We start from the raw sequence: 19,158 nt of genomic DNA on the forward strand, positions 1-19,158 counted from the left end.
CTGGTTTTGCAGGTACTGCATATACTGCTGGATAATGCGTGAGGTATTTACAATGGTCAGAAATGCAGTGGAGATCTGAGCGGGCTCCATGGCTATGGCACCTGCACAGGTAATCCTGGAAAAAGGGCACAAAACACAAGAGAGGAGAGCTGGTGGTGGAAGCTGTGCTGCTCGGTTCACGGTAGCCGAAAAAAGGCAGGAAATGGTTGTCTTCTGTAGCTGTCACGGAGGCGGGAGCCCAGGATAGACAACATGGAGAAGCTCAGAAGCGCAGCAATCGCAGGAGAGCAGAGTTGGCGGTGGAAGCTGTGCTGCTCAGTTAACGATGGCCGAGCAGAGTTGGCAGCGGAAGTGTTCAATGAGAAAGAAAGAGTAGATAGTAGAGATTACGTAGGAAGATGAGGAAATGAGAGGTAGATTCATAGTAGCAGGAGAGCAGCAGAAAGCAGTCTACTGAAAGCAGTATGGCGTCTGCACGCCAAAAAATGAAAAACGATTGTCTGCCGTAGCTTTCACAAAGGGAGGACTGACTGATGACACACACCCAGAAACACCCACAAGAATGTTTTTTGCCCCATCATGCACTGGGAGCTTAACCCAGAATTCCAGTGGGCGGCGGGGACTGCAGGAACTCTGGGATAGCTACCCACAGTGCACTGTTCTGACATTCGATGCGAGCCTTGGTACTGTGGACATATTCCGCCGAATTCACGTGCTTTAGTGGGGACACAGAAGACCGAATGTATAAAATAGCTTCCAAAAATTCAAATAGAATAATTTCAAAATAATTTCATACTGTTGACATACCCTGAAATTACTAGTCTTCTTAAATCACTATCAGATATTCTTACATTTTAGGCCATTTGTAAAGGAGCAGACTCACCCCTGCAGTGCCTCCTGCTGGTCATTGGGGAATTAGCTCTCTCCAACGCAGCACACCCTCTGCAGGCCAGTGAGCCACACAGCTCTGGCCCCTGTGTCCCTCACAGACCCCTTTCTCTGGGGTTCTGCCCCCTGTCAGTACCCCCCACACTCTGCCTCTGGGTCTCCCCTTCCTGGGGAACCTCCAACCCACTATCCCCACCTTGCCTCAGTCTGGGCTGCTGCCAGTCATCACCAAGGCCCCCATCCCCCAGAGCAGACTGCAGTGTAAAGGCCATTCATCATAAGCAAGGGGGTTCAGACCTGTTGCCTTCCTCTGCCTCCCAGTACCTCTATAGGCCTTGGACCAGGCCCTACAACCTGGGGAGTTGCCAGCCTGGAGCACCCCACTCAGCCTGCTCTTCCCCAGCACTGCACCACCCTCAGTACCCAGGCCAGGCCAGGCCAGGCCAGGCTAGGCTAGGCTAGGCTAGGCTAGGCTCGGCTCTGTTCCAGCCTGGAGAGAGACTCCTTGGGCCTCTGTCTTATAGCCTTTTTATACAGGCCAACTGGGGCCTGATTGGGGTGTGGCCCAGCTGCAGCTGCTTCCCCAATCAGCCATTCCCAGCCACAGCTCTCTCCAGGGCTCCTTTTAACCCCTTCTATTTTAGGAGTAGGGTAGCCACCCCACTACCCCATTTAATACACAAACACTGACCTATGCCTTTATTAAATGAAAAACTATTCTTTATTTAGAAATAATATGGCATACAGTACTTGTCAGGCAGGAGCATGAAGCACTGTAGTTTTCTCCTAGTGCTTAAACCCAGTGACATGAATGAGCAGGAATTCAAGCTGCAAGTGGAGTTTAAGTTTAAAATTATTCTTTTTACAAAATTATATAAACTGACTAATGAATTCCACTGACTCTTTGTGCAGTGCTGTTGCCATATGAAATATTAAAATATAAATCTACATGGAGAATAATATAACAACGGAAGGTCATGTTGCATTACTGACTGAGATGGCAGATGGCTTCTTTCATTGCCAGGCTGATTTCATTTCTTTCACGTTAGTTCAGTTAAGTTTTGATAAGCACAGAAAAGTGTGAATGATTAAATTTGCAGTTTATCTGAACCTCTTTATGTCCTAATCCTGCAGTTTCTCTGTGCTTTGAAATTCCGCTGCATAAATCGAAGAAAGTAGGGCCCTAAGTCTGGAAAGTAGATTGGAAATATCAAGAGATCTGACTTTCAGTTGATTTCCCATAGTTCCTGTTTTTAGTTGGGTCAGAAATGCCAACAGAACTAGCTCTCTCGTGATATCTCTGTTTAGCATTTCACTCACAAGCCTTAAGCTTTTGGTCTCACCCAAATCCAGGAAGTACAGAGTCAGGCAAACATAAGAATAAACAAACATTTTATGAGGTTCTAATTTTGGTTTCATACCTCAATAATGTCCAGGTTTGGGGTGAAGATTTGAGTTAATTCTTACTTTTATCCTTAATCAGTTCACCCATCCTGAGAGTCAGATATTCCCCATTTTGCTTCACAGCCTGGAGCTGAGTGGAGGAGAATAGCAGGTGGTGGAAATGTCTTAGCAACAAATCAAAAGACCAGATGATCTGTTGATTGTTCAATCTCTTCCTGAGTTTACATCACATAGGTGCAGATCTGCAGCTCTGGGGGAAGAGAGAGAGCATGTCAGGGCAGGAGGAGGACAGAACTGGAAGCAGTGGCTCTGGGGGGTATGCTATCATTAAATCCCAGTGAAATTCCAAAAGGAACTCTGTGGGGTAGTAAACAACACTGGAACCAGCATGAATTTACCATAGTGGCATCTCCCTGCCCCCACGCAGAACAGGAAGGGCACAGGAATGAGGAAGAGATCCTAACTTAAACTTCCCAAGGAATTATACTGCCATACTGCAGGTAACAGCAGCACAGAGTGGCCGACTCTTTGCGAAGATTTCCTAATATCCATGGCCTCAGAGCTTGCTTTCCTTACAGCTATTCTGTCCCAGAGGGTATTTGGAAGGTCATGACACTTGCTCTCTCCTTTAGGCCAGAAACCAAAGGAGGATGGGAGGAGCATGTAGAATTTCCTTCCTGCCTCCTTCAGGTTGTAGCACGGAAAGTTTGCAATTTTAACAATTTGATTAGGAATTGTATTTTATGTCTTTATAAGAATGTAAGAATGCCATACTGGGCAAGACCAATGGTCCATCTAGCCCAGTATCCTATCTTCCAACAGTGGCTAGTGCCAGATGCTTCAGAGGGAGTGAACAGAACAGAGCAATTCATCTAATGATTCATCTGCTGCCATTTAGTTTTAGCTTTTAGCAGTCAGAGGTCTAGGGACACCCAGAACATGGGCTTGCATCCTTGACCATCTTGGCTAATAGCCATTGATGCACATATCCTCCATGAACTTATACAATTCTTTTTAAAAAATATTTTGGCCTTCACAACATCCCCTGGCAATTAGGTCCATAGGTTGTGTAAAGAAGTACTTCCTTTTGTTTGTTTTAAACCTGCTGCCTATTAATTTAATTGGGGGACCCCTGATTCATGTGTTAGATGAAAGGATAAATAACACATCCATATTCACTTTCTCCACCCCATTCATGACTTTACAGACCTCTATCATATCCCCTTTTAGTCTTCTCTTTTCCAAGCTGAACAGTCCAAGTCTTTTTAACCTCTCCTCTTACAGAAGCTGTTCCATAGCCCTAATCACTTTTATTGCTCTTCTCTGTATTTTTAGAACATAAGAGTGGCCAAAATTGGTCAGACCAAAGGTCCATTTAGCCCAGTGTCCTGTCTTCCGACAGTAGCCAATGCTAGGTGCCCCAGACGGAATAAACAGAACAGGTAATCATCAAGTGATCCATCCTCTGTCACCCATTCCAAGCTTCTGGCAAATAGAGGCTAAGACACCATCTCTGTCCATCATCACTAATAACCATTGATGGACCTATCCTCTATGAACTTATCTAGTTCTTTTTCAAACCCTTCTATAGTCTGGCAAGGAGTTCCAAAGGTTGACTGTGCGTTGCGTGAAAAAAAAATCATTTTGTTTGTTTTAAACCTGCTGTCTATTAATTTTATTTGGTGACCCCTAGTTCTTGTGTTATAAGAAGGATTAAATAGCACTAATTCTAATGTATCTTTTCGGAGATGGGGAAACCAGAACTGCACACAGTATTCAAGGTGTGGGAGTCCCATGGATTTATATAGTGGCACGATTTTTCTGTCTCATTATCTATCCCTTTCCTAAGGGTTTCTAACATTCTGTTAGCTTTTTTGACTGCTGCTGCACATTGAGCAATGTTTTAAAAGAACTACCCAAACTAAATTCAAGATCTCTTTCTTTTGCATGTATAGTTGGTATATGTTTTCCAATGTGCATTACTTTGTATTTATCAACATTGAAATTAATCTGTCATTTTCTTGCTCAATTACCCAGTTTTGTGAGATCCCTTTGTAACTCTTGACGGTCCGCTTTGGACTTAACTATCTTGAGTAATATTGTAGCATCTGCATATTTTGCCAGCTCACTGTTTACCTCTTTATCCAGATCATTTATGAATATGTTAAACAGCAATGGTCCCAGCACAAATCTTTAGGGAACCCCGTTTACCTCTCTCCACTGTGACCATTTAATCCTACCCTTTGTTTGCCATCTTCTCATCCATGAGAGGACCTTCCCTCTTACCACATATCTCCTTACTTTGCTTAAGAGCCTTTGGTGAGGCCTTCTGGAAGTCTAAGTACAATATGTTGACTGGATCACCCTCTTCCACACATTTATCCACCCCCTACCCAGCACCCTCAAAGAATTGCTGAAGTATGATTTCCCTTTACAAAAGTTGTATTGACTCCTCACCGACATATCATGTTCATCTACGTGTCTGATAATTTTGTTCCTTATTATAGTTTCAACCAATTTGCCTAGTACTGAAGTTAAGCTTACAGTTCTGTAATTGCCAGAATCGCCTTTGGAACAGTTTTTGAAAAGCAGCATTACATTAGCTATCTCCCATCATCTGGTACAGAGGCTAATTTCATCAATAGGTTACATGCCACAGTTAGTAGTTCAGCAATTTCATATTTAAGTTCCTACAGACACTTGGGTGAATTACATCTGGACCTGGAGACTTATTACTATTTAATTTATCAATTAGTTACAAAGCCTCCTCCATTAATACCTCAATCTGAGAGAGTTCCTCAGATTTGTTACCTGAAAAGACTGATCCAGGTGTGAGACTCTCTCTCACATCCTCTGCATTGAAGAGCAATGAAAATAATTGATTTGGCTTCTCTGCAACAGCCTTGTCTTCCTTCCGTGTTCCTTTAGCCCCTCAATCGTCCAGTGTCCCCACTGAGTGTTTTGGCAGGCTTCCTGCTTCCAGGGCCTGTGCAACCACTGGGTGGCCAAAAGAGCGCTCTGGGGAGGCGCTGCAGTGCAGGTGAGCTGGGGCAACGGGGTGCGGGGAGGGCCTCCTGCAGCAAGTAATGGGGGGAGGGCAAGCTCACAGGAAAGCCGCTCCCCACTCCAGCTCACCTCTGCTCCACCTCCTCCCCTGAGCATGCCGCTCCACTCTGCTTCTCTCCCTCCCAGGCTTGTGCGCCAAACAGCTGATTGGCGCCCCAAGCCTGGGAGGCGGGAGAAGCGGCGGCGTGCTCGGGGAGGAGGAGGAGCAGAGATGAGCTGAGGCGAGGAGTTGCTGCACGTGGGTCCCCGGGCTGAGGGAGGGGGCGGTGGGGAGTTGCCGCATGGCTCCCCAGGCCAAGGGAGGTGGTGGCAGGGAATTGCCCCACGGCTCGCCGGGCCAAGGGGAAGGAGGAAGGAAGGGGGCGGCGGGGAGATGCTGAAGGGGGGGTGCCTCAGGGCAAGGGGGCTGGGGAGCTGCTGCAGGGCTGGGGGGGGGGCACAAGGTGCCTAGGTCGCGAAACATCCTCGCACCGGCCCTGCCTGCTTCTGATGTACTTAAAAAGATGCTGTTAGTTTTTGTGTATTTTGCTAGTTGCACTTGAAATTCTGTTTTAGCCTGCCTAATTATACTTTTACACTTTATTTACCAGAGTTTATGTTCTGTTGTATTTTTCTCAGTAGGATTTGACTTCCAGTTTTTAAAGGATGTCTTTTTTGTCTCTATATGCCTCTTTTACTCTATTGTTTAGCTATTGGGGAATGGATTTTGGTCCTCTTAATTGTTTTAGTTTGTTTTTCTTTGAGATATACCTATAATTTAAGCCTCTATTAAGATGTTCTTAAATAATTCCCATGCAGCTTGCAGACATTTCTTTCTTGTGACTAAAAGAAAAGGAGTACTTGTGGCACCTTAGAGACTAACAAATTTATTAGAGCATAAGTTTTCGTGAGCTACAGCTCACTTCATCGGATGCATTTGGTGGAAAAAACAGAGGAGAGATTTACATACACACACAGAGAACATGAAACAATGGGTTTATCATACACACTGTAAGGAGAGTGAAGCCCCCTCGCTCTAGGCCCAGATGGCCCCCCTTCCCTTTTCTGCTTGGAGACACTCACAGCCTTCACGCTGAGAAATTTGCAACCGTGTATTGCAGGCACAGACTGGCTGGAGCAAGATTAGGTCAAGCAGGACAGGAATATTAGATAATGCTGAACAAACAACTCCATATATGGGGGAATAGATGATAAGAGGAAAAAGGGGAACTGGATGGTATACCGGATTGGCTATATGGATACTTAGGGCAGCTTGCTATTGGATAAGCATGCTAAAGAATGAATGTATAAAATATGTGTAACTGCTTGCACTGGTGTGTAGGATTTGAGATTGTTGTCTCCCTGTACTGCTTGAAGCTTCAAATAAACTTTTCTACTTCTCCACCCCATTGTGATTATTGGGCGACGCACACCGGGCAACGAATCCAGCTGTTGCCTGCCTCGGGCATTTTGTGCCAGCAACAATCATAAGAGAGGGACAGACAGGTCAAATCTGAGTGAGTGGCATTGAGACCTGGTTCACAGGGTTGCAACGCCACTCAGGTTTGCATCAGGTCGCAACACCACTCACTCAAATTTGGTCTGACCACCCCTCCATTCTGATGGAAGACCAGCTGGGACAAACCTCAGTGGCACTGCAATCCCATGCACTAGGTCATAAATCCACTCAGTCTCGGGTGCGGGGGAGGCTGTCAAATGGGGGACTCAAGGCAAACTGGCCGTTTCCTCTCCCACCTCCAGGGCGCACTGTATGCAGCTCTCTCTAATAACTCTGCCAGGTTTAAAAAATTGAGACATGCTCCAATTAAAAGTGTCCCAGAACTGCCTTCATTCATTTTACAGACAAACCTTATCACCAGTGGTTCTCCACCTTTGTTACTTTGAGACAATGAATTCTGTACCATAGGCTACCTAGAAAACCACTCAGAAGAATCAGTTAGTGCAAAATGTTGCTGACCATATTGTAGCTATGAAAGACTACAGTAAAGATGTTTGACCTTGCTGAAATCTAGTCACTTTTATAGCAACACAAAATAAACCTTTTGTTCTGGTTTTCCACTGACTGCAGGCCTTGGAATGTCCCGAGAGTCTAATGGATGCTCTCAGACCTCATGGCTGCTGAGGGAAACTAGATAAATTGCTGCAGAAGGCTACAAAATATAGGTTTCCTATGAGAGAAAGATGCTATCTGGTATCATACTAACCTTTATAAAGTGCCTTTGAAAAATATGGGGATGAATACCTGATTAAGTCAATTAAGTTTCTCCTTTCATAATGTCTATTTTATAAATTGATATAATGACTGATGGACATGTCTGCTCCCACTGTGCAGAATAAAGATCAAGACAAATAAAAAAGGATGATTTGTTATATAAAACTCAGATTAAGAAGCTTCTGCTTAGAAAAAAGTTCTTAGAAGTCCTTAAGGTAGATAAAAGATTATTAGGTATTTTTCCCAAAGTAGGATTAAGGAGTTATAGATTATTACTGTAATTATGAGCTTCCTAGGGCAATGTATCACACTCAATGTCATTGTACATCATCCAAATAGGTAAAATTATTATTGTAAGTGGGGTGATTAGCAGTTTTTGTTTTTCTAATCTTAATATATTTATATTAAATCAAAAACATGCAAATAATGAATGTTAATCATTGGACATTTGAGGTGTTAGCATAACAACAAGTGGACAAGGCAACCTCAATGGTGCAAATATATTCCATATACTTATTGGGCAAGCATCTAAGAGCTTCCACTGACATTAAAGGGAGTTGCATCTATGGAAAGGAGGAAGAATATATATTGTCATGACAGAGGGTCAATACATTCACTCAATTGTGGAGGGCTTATGCAAAGCCCTTGGAACTACTTATGCACTATGGTGGGGTTATTGGGGGAAGAGGAGGTTTTAAGGAAAAATGACATTATTTGCTAAACATTTCAAGATCAACTTTACTTTCAGATACACGTATGCAACTCTCATTGGGCCAGAATCTGATCTCATTTTCACCTGGGTAAATTTAAAATAATTTCATTGGTTTATGTGCAATTGCCCTGGATTTGCATAGGTGTAACTGAAATCTAGATCTGGTCCACTGATTTCAGTGGGCATGGCAGGTAAATAGCTGAGAGGAGAACTTGCCCTTGGTGATATACTTTTTACACTGTAACTGAGTAAGAGACAGATTAAAATGGTCTATATATTGTTATGTTCATGGCATAAAAACTGAGAAGTTAGATAAAAACATAAAATGCTTTTTCAGGAAGATTGCAACGTAACACTATTGTATGTCTTAAAATCCAGAACTCTAACACACAGGAATAAAAAACCAAGAGAGAAAAAACAGGCTGCTCTCTAAGGCAGAAGAGATACAACTCACTACTCCTTGACCTAGGCTGAATCTTTGCAGAGTGAGTGCTGCCAGTTAAAGCCAGATGACATGCTTCCCTACAGAGCAAGCAGCACCAGGAAAAACACTGAGCATCTAAAGTGATAGCTTACAATGTTAATGCAGTTTTCAATGCACCACACCTATAATAAGAGTTCTCTCTAAATACAAGCCCTTTGTCCCATATGAAAGGTCATTTAACACCAAGTTGTTGACCAGCAGATATAATGTCCCTTGAATTGCTTCCTTGCTTTTCATGACAAACAAGAAAGCATGTGGGCTCTAGAGTAGCAGCCGTGTTAGTCTGTATTCGCAAAAAGAAAAGGAGTACTTGTGGCATCTTAGAGACTAACAAATTTATTTGAGATAAGCTTTCATGAGCTATGGAATGCATCCGATGAAGTGAGCTGTAGCTCACGAAAGCTTATGCTCAAATAAATTTGTTAGTTTCTAAGGTGTCACAAGTCCTCCTTTTCTTTATGTGGGCTCTGACTTATACCAGCTGCTATGCAAACTGTCTTGAGCAAGGGTTGAGTACCTGTAAACTGAATTGCTTTTTTCTACTGTTCATTTATGATGTTTTGGCTCATAACTGAAGTGATGTGATCAAATGTAAGGAGGATTACCTGCAGAACTGGCACTTGTATAATGCAAACTGTTTCAAAAATATTTTGCTGGACCCTAGTGCAAGTCTGACTAAATTGTGAGTGAGCATAATTACATCCACATCCACACCGATGGACAAGAACTCAAGTGACAAAGAGGCCATATGTGCACCTCTGTTATGGTTTTCTTCAGAGCCATATTCCCAATCAGAACTTATTCCAAGTATCATTGACAATGCATGTGGCACTGGTAATCCAATTCCAGACTGGATTCAAATTCTAACATACAAAAACAACAAATACTGTAGCCAAGTACTGTAAATTGAGTGATGTGTTGGGGATAGACCTGTGGGAGTCTCTACACTCCACACCCCCTATTGTATAGTGGTATGAGTTCCCTGAAAAAAATGTGCCTTTCTTGCCATTTTTTTTAAGTTGAATAACAGTCACCTTCCATGTGCACATATGAAAAATATCTAATATCAGAATCAGGTTAACTGCAAGGTCAGAAATACAACCTAAGTCTCCTATCTTAGTTGTACCTGGCCCTAGCCCTGGCCACCCATAATATTAGTGTCTCCCATAAAGAAAAATGACAGGGATGACAATGGGACACTACATTTAATTAATGTTTCCCCTCTAAGCAAGGGATGGACTCAGTCAAATGTGGTAAGAAAGGAAACCTTACAGTGACATAATTGAATAAATGGAACGAACAAAAGAGAGAGTAAGATAGTTACCAGTAATAAGAAACTGCTAGTAATAGCGTGGTGAGATACCAAAACAGACGGACATATGATACACAATTTATTAAGCAATAACCTCAGTTGAAGATTAGCAGAGCCTGCTTCTGAGGCCTTGTCTACACTACGAGGAAAATTTGATCTACGCTACACAATTTGAGTTACATGAATAGCGTAACTGAAATCGACACATCTTAGATCTACGTACCACGGGGTCCACACTAGGCGATGTTGATGGGAGACACTCTCCTATCGACTCCCCCTACTCTTCTCGATCCAGTACAGGAGTACAGGAGTCATCGGGAGAGAAATCTGTGGTCAATTTAGTGGGTCTTCACTAGACCCACTAAATCAACTGTCAAAGCATGAATCGCCTCTCATCCATTCCCTGGTAAGTGTAGACAAGCCCTGAGAAACAAAGGAAACTTACTTCAGGCGATAGCATTTTTGGCACCTGTGACAAATAGCAGCCTTGTGACAAATAGCAGCCCAGTGGATGGAAATGCTGCTGTGTTTTATATCTACAGCCTGTTACCTGCCCTCCTCTCTCCTCTCTAATTATAAGCAAGAGAGATATGTATAGACAGAATCTGAGAACCAGCTACAATTCAACCAACTAGGGACAATTAGAAACTGTGAGGGAGTAGAAAGGAATGAAAATCAGGCCAGGACACTCTCTCTCTTTCCTCCCTCTTCCAAAGTTTCATCCACTATTGGTACAGCAAACAGTTGTCCTGATTGAGGTACAATATTTGTGGAGGAAACAGACGCAGCACATAGCTCATTTAAACAAATACAAGTAGCTTTGGAGAAGCTGCTGATACCTCCCCCTTTCTTTAAGCGATTAACCCTCCAGTGCATTCAGAGAAAATTTAACGCTCTGGAAGTGAGACAAGGTAGCTGCTTTCGACAGAGGAGCTCTTCAGTCATAAAAACTGGACTTGCTGTATCAAAGGTCAGCAGAACAATAATTTTCAAATGGGTTTTCCAGTGGAGTCAAAGTATATTTATAACCTAATAGCCTTTCAATGGCTTCTAGTAGCTACAAATGTGAAGATGGACTGATTACATACGCTCAAATTTAGAGAGTGTAAACCAACACAGAATTTTCACAGTTCTTTCACAACAAAATTTGGCAGTATAGTGTAGTTTGCATACACACTCAAATGACTGAGGGCCAGATGTTCAAAGGAATCTTGGTGCCTGAAAATGCAGATAGTTACCTAGCAGGATTTTCCTAAATTCCTAATCAACTTAGGCACTTCATTCTCATTGAAATCAATAGGAGTAAGGCACCTATCCTGCTTGGGTGCATTTGTAAATCCCACTTGGCATCCAACTGCATCTTTAGTGAATACCACTGAATACCTTTGAAAATCTGGCTGGGAGTTTGTATTTAATCCTTATCCCAATCCAAGGCTAAAAAAAATTGGGCTAGAAACTTTATGAGACTAGGTTTTCTCATGAGTTTTCTAGGACTTTCTGCTGCCACTTGGATCAGAAACAACAGGGGAATCACTATTCCTACCCATTATTTTGGCACGTCTTCTGCCTTTGGTCTCAGCCAGAACCAGGTAGTTTTGAGTCTCACAGAAATAAAGAATAGTTCGGAAAAATATTAAAACTGAGTTTTTCTAAACCTCAGACTTTATGATTTGAAGTACTTCCTGGTACAATATAATTCCACAATAGACAGTGTACCTTATTTTTTGTGCTAAAAAATAAATCCATTTGAACCTGCAGGAACTTTAAACTTTAAGGGGAATGTTCATGACAATCAACTGAGGCGAAAGAGATCAGATTTAAAATCTCTCTAGTGTTACTAATAGAGGCAGTCAGAAAGTGCTGCATTAATTGTTCATGTGTCTGATCAAGGAGACTTCAACTGCTTTTAACACCTTCCCACTTACAGATGAAGTAAAGGATAAACTGTATATATGCTATGACATCTGAACAGTATAGCAAGTCTCAAAAATAAATATAACAATTCAAAATCAAAAGTTACAATCCATTCACACAGGAATACTGAAATTACAGACCAGCATGCAAGGAAATAAGATAGTTGATGCAGACATGTGGACAGACAGAGAATTACATAGAAATAATTAACCGAAGTCAGAATTTCTCTGTGATAATCAGATGACATCCAAGATAGATTTTAAGATACTTGGTTGAGCAACACGAATGTTACAATAATTAAAATTCAAATGCGAAAACATCTGAGTAAAAGAATAACCTAGACTAGCATACAGTGAAATATAAAAACAATGAGTCTCAGACTACTGACAGGACACAAACTTCCGATAAGAAATATTTAAGACCAAAAAAGTGTATGAACTAGACTGGATGAACTGTGCTACAATTTTGTCACAGAAATTGTGAATTTGAATGCGGTGAAACCAAGTGGTGCTGTGATCTGGCATTGGGGGTTACAGTGCCACTCAAGTTTGGCTTGTCCACCCCTCTATCTCCATCTATGGAGGGGCAGACAGGCCAAACCTGAGTGGCACTGCAACCATGTGTACCAGCCCACAATGTCCTATGGGACAGGAGGGAATGGGAGGCAGACCCAGGCCCATGGGACTGGAACCGTTGCTGCGCAGTGAGTGTGGGGTGGGTATGAGGTGGGCTTGCTCTCCTATTCCTCTCCCCTACTCAGGGCCTCACCTTTCTTAGCACCTCCTGGCCTTTCCATGACTCATCATTTTTTTCCTGAACCTCTGCCTTGAAATTTACTAAAAATTTCTGTGCCAAAATCATAGCCTCAACCATGTGAGACAGGACACATTTTTTGGATCATTAAACTGTACATAAAAGAAATAAGCCCCAAAAGACAGTCCTTCTAGTTTGGCAGTGAAAAATCTCATTTCCACATACAAGAAAAGGTAGAAGAAGTTAAATCTAGTCACAGATCTTTAAACTATCCTTTAAGCCCTGCCCACAGATAGTTTTTTATCATGCTTTTAAAAACAATTTTTAAAGGCAATTTCACCAAATAGAGTCATTCCATAGCATAATTCCTTCTGAGATTCCAATTACAGCACAGTACCACCACCCATCTCTCAGGTGCAGGCCATGGCTTAAAGCCACAATCTCGCCCTTTATAGCCAATGAAGATTTATGAATAGCCAAAGATTATTTTATGGATAAGGACCTTCCGTTCCTCAATTAGATCCCAAACCCTGAAGATTAGCATCTTCTGAGGATTTTCTAAAATGTTCACCTCACTATGAAAAAAATATCCTGAATTAATGCAGCCAAAAGGATTCCCTGCTTCTGACAGATGCACATTAGATTAGTGAAAATTCATTTTAATTTCCTTTTTAAATGCATCTAATCTTTTTTTGCCATTTGAGATTCTAGTTTAGTTTCCAAATCCTTAACTGCTTGAAGCTAAGTGAGCTGGAGTGTAATTATCTCAAGCTATTCTTTGAAACCATATCTAAAGACACAGGATGTGATTCTGCTTCTTTATACGCTAGTGTAAAACAGGATTAACTCCACTGAAATTAAGAAATGCTAGTGTACAACTGGTGTGACAGAAAAGTCACACCCTTTGAGTTTTTCGTTAATAGACTATTTATCACATGTTCTGTTCCCCTGATTTTTTTTCTTTCCAGAACTTTCTATTCAAACAGTTATTTCAAATGATCTTGAATTGCTCAATGCTTCTTGGCCATAAAAATATCACATCTAAACAACGAAAATAGTAGGTACTCAGCAAAAAGAGTTTTGCTTTTTTACACTCTTTTATAGAGTTATTTACAGGTATATTACACAGGAAAATACACATGTAACATTGGCAGGTATCTACTTAATGTAGCATGGATCACATATTATATAAAGGTTATGTTTACAAAGCATTAATAAGTGATTAATAACTGCCTTAAGGATAATTAAGACATAAGTCGTATATATATGTTACATATATTTATAAGCATATCAGTAGAAGCTGTTACAGATGATTTCAGGCCATGGTTAAAACCAACATAATGATCTGTTAGACTCTATAACAATTCATTATCCATTCATTAAACCATATATTAATCATTTATTAATTTGTTTATGAGCTATTTTAAAATATACACTTAATATAAAGTGTGACTGCAGCATGCATATATCTAAAAACCTAAGATCATATTTACTCAGCTGTAGGCTGCTTTGGAAATTTTGGCCATGGAATTTTTGGTTTGAGATTATTATAAACAACATGCACACACTACAGGCACGGACACACACACACACAAACCAAAAAAAAACCCACATAATACAGGATTTTTCCACATACAAATTTAAACAGGTGTTTGATGCAGCATTGTTGCAAACAAGTAACAATATATTGGTATTTATTGGAAACTTTACTGTAGATAAAGTTAAACCTAGGGCTTTAGTGAAACAATTCTGGATCCTTGCTTTAAACTATAAAATGAGAATTGGTAACGTATTTTCTGAGAAAATATTTTCAATGGCCTGAAAATGCAGTACCCAAAAATGCTGTTTACATGTAAGATGCAGTTGACAAAAGACCTGACTTTGTAAAGGTAACAACGTGAATTAGGGATAGCTAAAAAGAAAGTAACATACATGGTTAGAGCACAATGTTTTCAAAGAGGAGTTTACTGAATGTGATGGATTATCATTTAAGAGAAAGAATGCAGTGTCATCTACTATAAGAAATGAAATGCTGCAAATTCTATTAAAGAGTGCTCAGTGGAGAATAGAGGGAGAAAACCCCAAAACACTAACACAGTGAGAAAGAAAAAGACATTAGTCTTTGATCAGAAATGCCAGTTCAAATGCTGTTTCGAAGTGTCTGTAAGTTCACTGAAACAGAAACAGCAACCAAAAGGAACTTTCAGTTAGTCATAAGCCAACTGATAGCAATTGGAGGACTGCAACAATGGAGTTGTTTCACTTTAAGGATACACTATAGCAGATTACAATTCAATTTATTGTGCAAACTGCCAATTCTAAAGTACTAAAAGCATAACACTTGTGAACCACATGCATTCTATTTATGGCAGAGCGGGATGGCCATTAGAGTGAATCCTGAGACACAATTGTCAAAAAGGTCTATACAGGAGGGCAGCAAACCTGGAATCTCTCTTGAAAAAAGGTGCTGAAATTATCCTGATCCTGAAATACCATGTTAACTCACTTTATCCATTTATCCATACTTTATTTCACTTAAACAGTGCAATGTGCTATCTAAGCAACTAAGTGATGGCAATCATTCAGCTTTCATGAAATACAGGTAAATATTAGATGCTAGAATATAGCATACATTCCACATGCCTGACTATGGGGTGATGTAGAACTGCTCTGTCACAGCATAAGTAATAGAAAGATATTGCCTCCAGATATCTCCTGGAGCCGCTCCATGCACATGTCCCCCAACGAGTTGGCCCTGCTCCCCTAGCCAGTGGAGAAGTTAGGTGAGAGTCATGGCCCTACCTCCTCCTTCTCCCTCTGCTATTTGGCATTCTGCTCCCACTAAAGAAAGGGCAGCAGTAAGCAGTGCCTGAACACACAAGGACTGCTACTGTGAGTGGTTCTTGTGCAGCCACACAAGATGGGTAGGGAGGAGAAGCTTCTCACCTGCTCCCTCACGAGAGCCATCAAAATCCAGCCCTAGCTCTTGAGTGAGAAGCTAATGGGTTACATTTCTTTTTAAATCCATAAACTCAAGATCAATGGTCTGGCCATGGCTACAGTTGCCGTTTCCCTATTTTCTCAATTGATATATTTCCATTGTGAACATGCTCTTGAAAGAGGCTGTAATTGCTATGTGACAAACTGGTGTTCTTTAGTAATATACAGCAATACCCTTCGACTAGTTTGATATGCCATTTGGCACTTTGCACATTTAAAGTTGCTTTCATCTCTCAAACTCCTTTTTCCTCCTTATATTGAAGATACCAGTGTGGACTGAAACCTTGTCAAAACAGACAATACTGTTATATACAGAGTGCATAAATCATTATTCTGATGGGATTTTAGCATTTTCATCCTCGTCAAGCTGGTTTAATTAAACATCATTCACACCTATGACATGTACAACTGAATGATATGTTGCTAGGCTTTGCCAAAATATTAATTGAGATCTCATTCAACTAAATGTTAGGGCAGTTATCTGTTGTTTGGCATATTATTAAAGTGTCATGTGCTTTTTTTCTTAAACATAGACAAGTATACTTCTAACCCCATATTAGGGCAGTTCACATTAACATACATTATTCTACTATAAATAAATACACATCTGCATAAGTCCGCCTTTCTTCTTTTTTCATCCATGTATGATAGTGAAACTGAACCAGCTCATAACATTACACCATTTTTAACCCTTTTGTCACTGTGAATTGGATTCCAAAATTCCATGACAGAGAATTACAGCTGCTATTTCAGATTGCAGTATAAAATTCTCAGCATCAGTTTCTCTCTTTCCAATGAAACTATTTCATTTATAAAAAATATTAATTTATTGAAATATTTATCCCATTCTATAGCATATATTTACTTGTTTATCATTATATTGCACAGAAAGTTACATACAATTCCTATGGCCATTCTTTCCCTTCATTAACTGAAAAAAATTGCAGCTCTAGAGGCAGTGATTAATTTTAAATTAAAATGTGATCCTCTTCTGTTTTTTCTGAAGTCAGGCACCAACACTGTCGAAGTCTGGTCTCTGTCCCCCACGCAATTTAAACTGAGTCTGAGGACTGTGGTAAAAACACAGTATATATGTATATATTTCCTTGAGTAAAAATAATTTATATTCAAATCTAAGCTCAGTTACAGTGCACATAAAGTAAATTGGAGTCACTCCGTGCATCTGAAGAAGTGGGGTTTTTTACCCATGAAAGCTTATGCCCAAATAAATCTGTTAGTCTTTAAGGTGCCACCAGACTTTTAGTTATTTTTGTGGATACAGACTAACACGGCTACTCCTCTGATATAAAGTAAATTGTTGGCCCATAGCTCAAAATGAGTTCATTAATATGATACTGGAAGTAACACACCAAAAATAATAAATAATAATCAATTAAACAAACAAGGGTCAAAGTGTCATATGCTAACTAAATGATTTATTAGATACTTCTTAGAGACAAAAACTAAAAAAATAGATGGGAAATTACCATTAATATTAATAGCAAAATAAAGAGGAAAAGGAAAAGAAAAGGTTAATCAGCAAATCACTTCAACATTCAAACACATAAGCTCACTTTGGGCTCAACTCTGCATTTCTAGAGCACCCAGAACTCTATTATACTCAATGGGAGATTGGAGATGTGCAAATATTATTATTACAATTAATTACGTTTGTTTTGATAGTACCTAAGGACCAACCAAGAATGGGGCCCTTTTGTGCTTGGCACTGCACAAACACAGAGTAACTGACAGTCCCTGTTCCAATGATGTTTCAAACAACAGTAGTTCAAAGCGCACTAAGGAACTTTTAGTCCATGCTAGCAGGATCCACATGGCGACCTAGTGTGCAACAGGCTAGAGCAGTGTACATTGATATCTCAATTTACCATGCACCAACTCTTTGTATACACAAGTCCTAAAGAAGGGGCTGTGCAGGAGGAAGAGGGTTGGAGTAAACAGCCAATGAGAACAGAGCAAAGATAAGTCCAGTCAAAACTGTAGAAAGTTCTCTGAATGTCCGAAGCAGCTTCTGCAGCTGCTACTACGGGCTGTGTTCTCTGGCCAATTCCTTTCTGCAGTTTTCCCCAAGGTCATACTTGGGGGAGATTCCCTACAGGCACAGATAATCTTGCTGAAAAGTAAGGTCCTTTTTGGAAAAGGCAATGGGATATTTTACACATGTACATATATTTAAGAAATCTTATGAACTCTGAGGCTATCTTAATATTTAAGTCCCTGTAAAATTTTATTTTCAAATTCTTAATTTTCTTTAACAATATTATTTCTTGGTATATAGGTACATATTTAACAGACATATGTCTATTAATCAGTAAAGCTATGAGTGAGTGCTGCAAATCATCCAGCAAAAAAGGTCCATACAATTTCTAGGCAAATGATCATCTCTGACCCTACAGATATGTGCACATGTGCTGAAGTTTATTACAATGAGAAGTTTAAAGAAGTAAAATTAAGCATGCATACAAGAATTTGCAAGGTAAGGGCCTACATAATCATAGGGTGTGCATTAATTAACAAAAATATTTCAGAATGAATTTTAGATTTTTTTGTATTTGTACTTTATTTTCTGTATCTGTCCACTTAAAATAACAACACTCCTTTCATAACACCAGTCCAACTGTATAGATCTATATAGACATGGGGAAAAACATAACTAATACAATTTATAAACTTCTGAAAACATTTTGAATAGCTTTTCCATCTCTAACAATGCTACCATTTCAGAGTCTGATATTTTGAATTTTCCAAGGCTAGAAGAAGCAAGTGCTTATCTTGTTGGAAAGCTGGGACTTGCAAGACATCAGAATCTATGCCCTTCATTGGTGCAGAACTACACAGTGGAACTCCAAAGCTATCATAATTTTGGGGGGTGAAGTTCCATACATGGGTGTGAAAAAAGGAAACTCTTTTGGCCGTACTCCTCCTCCCCCCACTCCCAATTTTTAAATGGTGGATATTTGAAGCTGATGAGAGATTTTTCAGTGTTAGTATAAATTCCAGTGGCGATGGATTAGTGGACAGAGTACAGGTGAGAGAGTTAGTTTTGCATGATAAATGCAATTCAACACGAGTTTTCAATTTATCACACTGAAGTCACTAGCATAACTGTGGTATGTAGATATTTATAATAACTACAGTATTCATCTGTACACACACTTGTTTTTTTCTGGTTGGATTTTTGTGGGCTTTTTTAACTACTTTCACACTGTAAATGTCCTTTTTGCTATATTTATTAAACAATATTTTATTTTTTATTATAACATTAAAATAGATGTACTGTATGTACAAAAGCCATTACTTCTGTGTATAAGGCTGATGTTCATTTTTACACACTTTTATTAATATTAAAATTGTTTAATGGTTATAGCTATATTAATAAGATATATAGATAATCT

The sequence above is a fragment of the Dermochelys coriacea genome, chromosome 2 (assembly GCF_009764565.3).
Source record: "Dermochelys coriacea isolate rDerCor1 chromosome 2, rDerCor1.pri.v4, whole genome shotgun sequence".
Lineage (NCBI taxonomy): Eukaryota > Metazoa > Chordata > Testudines > Dermochelyidae > Dermochelys > Dermochelys coriacea.